At 39.4% G+C, this 6,130-nt stretch overlaps 1 protein-coding gene across 3 annotated transcripts in view; it reads left to right on the forward strand.

The window, feature by feature from the left end:
- The first annotated feature begins 3,489 nt into the window (after window positions 1–3,489).
- The window catches only part of LOC108687801 (inactive dipeptidyl peptidase 10), an 80,524-nt gene continuing 77,883 nt past the window's right edge, over window positions 3,490–6,130 (forward strand). For 2 of the 3 annotated variants that reach the window (XM_018193760.1, XM_018193763.1), the window contains exon 1: window positions 4,274–4,472. The gene's annotated coding sequence lies outside the window, so the exon portion shown is untranslated. Of the gene's footprint in view, window positions 4,243–4,273; window positions 4,473–6,130 lie in introns of those variants that run through there. The other variant, XM_018193761.1, reaches the window with a different exon arrangement.

Consider the following 6,130-nt stretch of genomic DNA (forward strand, 5'->3'; position numbering starts at 1 on the left):
GCCGCTATTATTTTAATATCTGTTCATGATATTTAAAATATAAATAATATATCCTTAAAAGATGAAAGAATACTATTAATATTAAATATTACGGTCATAAAAGAAAAAATTTTATAGACCAATTTAGATAAGCAAATTAATGGATCAATTCTAAGCAAAATCATAAGACTCGTAACATGTTTTCGTTTAAAACTTATAAGAATTTATAAGTAATATTTTAATTTTATGCGTATGCATCGTAAGACGTACGATTATTCGTAAATATTTACGATTTCTTATAAATTTTATTATAAGAAGCTGTCTATAAAAATATTGTATAAAGATATAAGCACTTAAAAATTCTTACAAGTCTTACAGGAATAAATGTTAGCTTTATGATTCTGTTTAAAATTTAGGCATTAATTCAGTAAATAATATAAAAAAAACTGCAAATTTTATAAAAATGGACTTCAAATGGAAAAAATTGTCATTAAACTTCTTATATCTTCAAAATATTTTACTTTCTGTTATTAAACAATAAAAAATTCAAACAGAAAAACTATGGCATACAAAAAAGAGGTATGTAAGTATTTACAAAAGGTAAGTAAATCGCAGCAGAATTACAGCAGAGATAATAAGGTATAAGATAATAACATAAGTATAGCAAATCCAAAATTTATTTACGTCTTACTGCTTAAATTTTTTGCGTGCCTTAAAATATTTAAAAGAAATATTTAAAAAAAATACGACACAAGTACGATGACAAAAGTTATAGAATAAAAACTTACTTTTTAATTTACATTAAAAACTTGTATTTAATATTTCTGTCATGTCTTTGTAATCTTCATTTCTGTCTTTCATGTCTTTGTAATCTTAAAAAGATATTAATTTGATATTTATTTGAATAAATATAATAATTTAAGAAGTACAATTGCAAAAATTCTTATAAAAATCTCTCCCGTTTATTTTGCAGTTAAGTAAGCATGGAAAATTCGATTCCGTTATCCGCAACTGTTTATCTCGGCTCGCGTTGCTTGCCAATAAGAAAATAAGAAAGAAAAGAGAGAGAGAGAGAGAGAGAGAGAGAGAGAGAGAGAGAGACGAGGAAGGGGGAGAGGAAGAAGAAAACCACGTAGAAATCTGAAAATGAGCTAAAAGATAGATATAATAAATCCCGTAAAAATCAATTTTCATCTGAAATGATGCTATCTGTCTAGACTGTATTACTCGATATAAAAGAAATTACTAAGTCACTCAGCATAAAAAAAAACGATGAATATTCCTCGCGAGATTAGAACAGAGTTAATGATCGATTAAGAACATAATGTCGCGCATTTTAGTCCCCTTTGCTCCATTTTTCTCGATTGGTTTTTGCTCTCTTAAGATTTTCTCAGCGGCATTGTCGTCAAATTAACGTCGAAGTCTGATTACATTTAGTCTTAAATGTCAAACGTGAAAAAAGCTCTTTATATTTCCATAAAATAAAAACAGAATTTTATATTTTATTAGTAATTTTTGAATTAACAACATTCTACTTTTTCATTCTGAAAAAGAGTGAAAATAAATAAAAAAGAAAGAGAATCAGTGGTTGAATAAAGATGCGCAATTTAATTAAAGATCGTGATACAGTATTTCGCGATCTGCTTTTGTTTTACTCGCGGCGGATTTCACGAAGGATGATGAAATATTCGTCGACATCGTCAAGTTGATTTTCAAGAGAATGCGAGAATCTAGTTTGTGCGGTTAAACGAAAAACCGAACAATATTATTTCCACATTTGGTTTCGCACGACGGTTGGCTACCTTTAATTAATTCGCTAGAATCCGCACGAAAGTACTCTTACTGATATTACTGCTGGCATTCCCACATAATACCACGTAAGTTCCTCGAGCTTCAATTGCAAGCTGTAATTACAATGTATTATTTCTTCATTAAAATACTTTGAATAGTAATTATTTTGGAATTATATATCGTAATACATATCGTTATACAAACAATAATGTCATAATCTTGGAACGTATAATGTGTATGTTTGTTACATTATACACCCTTTATCGTATCTGCTTTTGATGTAAATTATCTTAAGTGTTTGTCATCTGTCTGCGAATGGCATATTCTTTTTAGGAGGGACATAAAAATCCGGATGTCTGTATTTCGCTTGATTCAGGAATGTGACAAGATTCTCGTGCCCAGCTGCCCATGTCGAGTGGAGTATATATATTAAGAAGATGCACCCTCCAACGGTACAGGGTTGACTTCCGCGGTGGAACGCGACAGATGTAAAGAACGCAGGATCGCGGCACTGTTAGAGGAACAGAGGGGACTCTATCGGATTGAACGAAAGGGATGAAAGTCAGAATATGGGATACGGATGGAAGAGGAATGGAAGGAAAGATTCTGGAAGGGAGAAGGGCGGAATCGCGCGCAGCTGGTGGGGGGGAGTCAATGGTAGGTGAGAAAGAAGGATAGAAAACGCAAATGGAGGGATGAAGGAATACACAAGTTGGGAAAGGACGTACGAAAAACAGACGCAAGAGATAAAGGGAGGAAGAGCGCGAGAGAGAGAGAGAGATTACGTAGTGGGGAGAGAAAGTCACAGGAGGCATTTGATAAAAAGAAAGAGAGCGATGTTCAAGCGGTTTAACTGAAAAGGATGAATAATGTGTAAGAAAGATGAAGTAGCGATGGGGAAAAGCGACATGGATACTGACTGTGGGAAAGCGAGAGCAAGTATTTCGAACCGGTGAATGTGAGAACGGAACAGAAAGAGATAAAAATAGCGGCGCTAAAGACACGAGATAGAGTTTTAGAAATGGTGGAATAGGAAAAATGAAGAACGTAAATAGGGATGGAGTGGAAGTAAGAGAGAATTGCGCGCGAGAAGGAGAGAGAAAAAATATAGAAGGAAGAGACGAATGGAGAGATCGAGAGAAACACGAGCAAATTGAAGATAGTCGATGAAGGGAGAAATCACGAACAGAAGGAGAGAAATTCATGTGGTGACGAAAGGGTGGTGGTGGTCCTTCGGAAAGAGATGAAAGATAAATTTTCAGTAAGATACAGAATAGAGTTCATTTGGACTCTTCGAAAGAGACGCATGTTTGTGTTGCAAGAAGGAAGATAGACAAAGAGAGAAATATACAGAGAGAGAGAAGGGAGGGAGGGAGGGGGAGAGGGAGGAGAGAGAGAGAGAGAGAGAGAGAGAGAGAGAGAGAGAGAGAGAGCTTGGAACACACGCGCCAAGAGGGTTCTCCAAATTTGCCGACCATGGCATGGCCGCGCGAGGAAAGAGCGCGCGAGTAACGGCGCGAGGAAGGGAGAGCGATCCGCAGCGGGGGTGGAAGAACATTACAAAGTTAGAGAGAAAGAGAGAGAGAGAGAGAGAGAGAGAGAGAGAGAGAGAGAGAGAGAGGGAAAGAGAGAACGAGACGGGCAGAGCGGGAGCGGGACGGCAGGAGAGAGCGAGGAAGAGGGAGTACCAGGAGGCCGAGGCTGCGGCGTAGCCTCAGTGCCGGCGCAGTGGCCGGGCCATCGTGTCCTGTGCCCAGGTCTCCGTGCTCTCCTTTCTTCGTCTCTGATCCTGTCGTCAGTCATACGAACTCTGTACGGTGCGTCGCCGTCGTCATCATCGTCGTTATCATCGCTACATTTGTTCTGATCGCAAAGTCTTTACCCTGTGGTGTTCTATCGTGTCCTGCCAATATCGCGCATCCCTCTTTCTTTCGCTTTCTCTCTCTCTCTCTCTCTCTCTCTCTCTCTCATTCTCTCTTTCTCACTCTCTTTCCTTTCCCTGTCTCTCTTTCTTCCTCTTTCTTGATTTTCTCTTCGTCGAATTGGCGATCGAACGAATCGCGCGTCGTCCGTGTCTCCGATGAGAGCCAGCGTGACGCGACGTGGTGCGACGACACCCGGTAAGGTCGCTCTCGCGAGAGACGCGGCCTGACTTCCTGCTGCGCGCGGGAGAGTAAATTGTTGCTAACAGGCGTTACTCGCGTTGCTGACGTACGGGGTGCGCGGCCACGAAAGAGCGACGCAGGAGGTGCGAATTGCCGACGGTACGGAGAGCGACGATACGAGTTACTCGGGAATTAGTGACAAACGGTGGGACATCCTTCGCCGGGCAACAGCGGCCAGGAGGATTGAGGTGAAGAGGTGGGAGCCATGCCGCCCGGGCGAGCTTCTCTCGAGGCAGCCAGCAGGATCGTCCAGTTACTGTCTTCCTGTCCTATCCGATTGCCTGCTCGTGTTCGCTCTTGCTGAGAGGTAAGGACCTCGCGGGATCCTTGTACTCCGATAGGACGAATATGCGATTATTGATGGCGTTCGAAATTGCGAGCGGCTCTCTTCGTCCTGTTCGAGAGATCGAGAGCGCGACTTCTGAACGGATGCAAGTCATACTACGTGAATGGAGTAAGCATTTGCAACAGTATCGGCTTATTCGAATGTGGAGGATTTGGTGGAGACTCGTGATTGAGAATGGCGTTTTTTAAATCGTAAGTATAGTTTGGAGATTTCTTTAATAATTTCTATTCGCGCGTCTCTATTATATATCTTTCTTTCGAATAAAGTTTTCAAGGAAGCAATACTCATTATATTACGATATAAATTAGTTTTTCGTAAATACAAACATGAAACGGCTTCTATTCTATATTGATAATGTAAACATCTATCGAAACCTGATATTATTCCATCGAGCATATGCACTCCTCTTGTTTTTCTACGATGAAGAAAAACGGAACTCTTCCCGATCTTTCATAGTCTACGCCATCTTATCACTCGCGCTATAAACCTGTAAAATCTATTTAATACTTAACCAAGCTTCGTAATTGTGATTACTTGCAAGAGAACTCTGGAACGTGAGTTTCCGGGTTGCGGATTCCGCTCGACTGCTGATTGGAAGACGCTCTACTCTCCTCGCCGTAATAAAAGTCAAGAGGATTACTTTGAAACTTAGTCCCAATGACGCTTCCCTCAGGAATCGTTTGATGAATTACGTTTTCTCAAGATACTTCTATCTGATTACGCAAAGCGATCGTAAAGTCGACAGACTTCTTCCAGTCCAGTCCCCTTCAGTTGTAAAATTTCTTCGTGATCTTCCCTCGAAATCCCTCAAATGTCCGGATTTCACAATCGCTTCTGATCGTTTCATACAGAACTATGTCGGATTATGTCAATGATATGCAGAGTTCTCCAGCTTGCAGTGAGCAACGATAGCATGTCCTTGGAGAATAACCATTTGTAGCTCGTTATCGGTTCAAGACGCGTCGGCGGCAACGATCGGCTTTCCGCTACTTTACAATATAAACGCCACAATCGATTGTCTTCTCGAGTAGCTGTCTCCTGTGAAATGCGTGCATGAATATATTTGATGACCTGATATCGCATTAACATAACTCAACTTCCTTCGCATAGGGTTGTTATGTAGTCTCGTTATTTCTATTTCATAAGCATTCAATCGCAGAAGTTTAAGTAAACAAATGCATTTCTGCGCGAAACAATGCATTTTTTGAAAAAAATTGAAAAGGAAAATATTTTTGTGATAATACTTAGGGAAATTTCACTCCTTTCTATTATTTTTATAATAATAAAATCTTTGCCGATGCAATGCAAAATATTCTAAAAATATACAGGTTCTCATTTATTCCGAGCGAATTTTTTAAATATCGGGATTCAAATATTCATATCGTAACACTTTCGAGATCATCTCGAGCTTTTTTTTGATGTTGGCACTCGACTTATGCGACGTGCCGGAAGCTATGAGCGCCGCATTAATTACTGGAAATCCAAACATGAATCATAATGACGCACAATGCGTATGTTGACGTGGACGTTAACCGTTTCGTTATCATCGTGTGCTCTAGGAATTTTGACCGGAACACCGTGTGGTCCCATTATCGATGAACAGAATAGACGAGGGTGTTCATATGGTCCCGATATCTCCGGTATCGTGAAGAACGATCGTGTTAATTAAAGCTTGCCCAAACACGTATCACATTTTATCGAGAGCAAAATGAAGATCCGCGAAATACATGCATCCTTATGAAACTTTATATATCGATAATTTAACGTTATTGTTACGGGAGCACAATATTTAAAAATCATGCACATCGAGAGAACCTTTTTTTTATATAAGTGTATATATATATATATA

This window comes from Atta colombica, unplaced genomic scaffold (assembly GCF_001594045.1).
Source record: "Atta colombica isolate Treedump-2 unplaced genomic scaffold, Acol1.0 scaffold216, whole genome shotgun sequence".
NCBI classification, from domain to species: domain Eukaryota; kingdom Metazoa; phylum Arthropoda; class Insecta; order Hymenoptera; family Formicidae; genus Atta; species Atta colombica.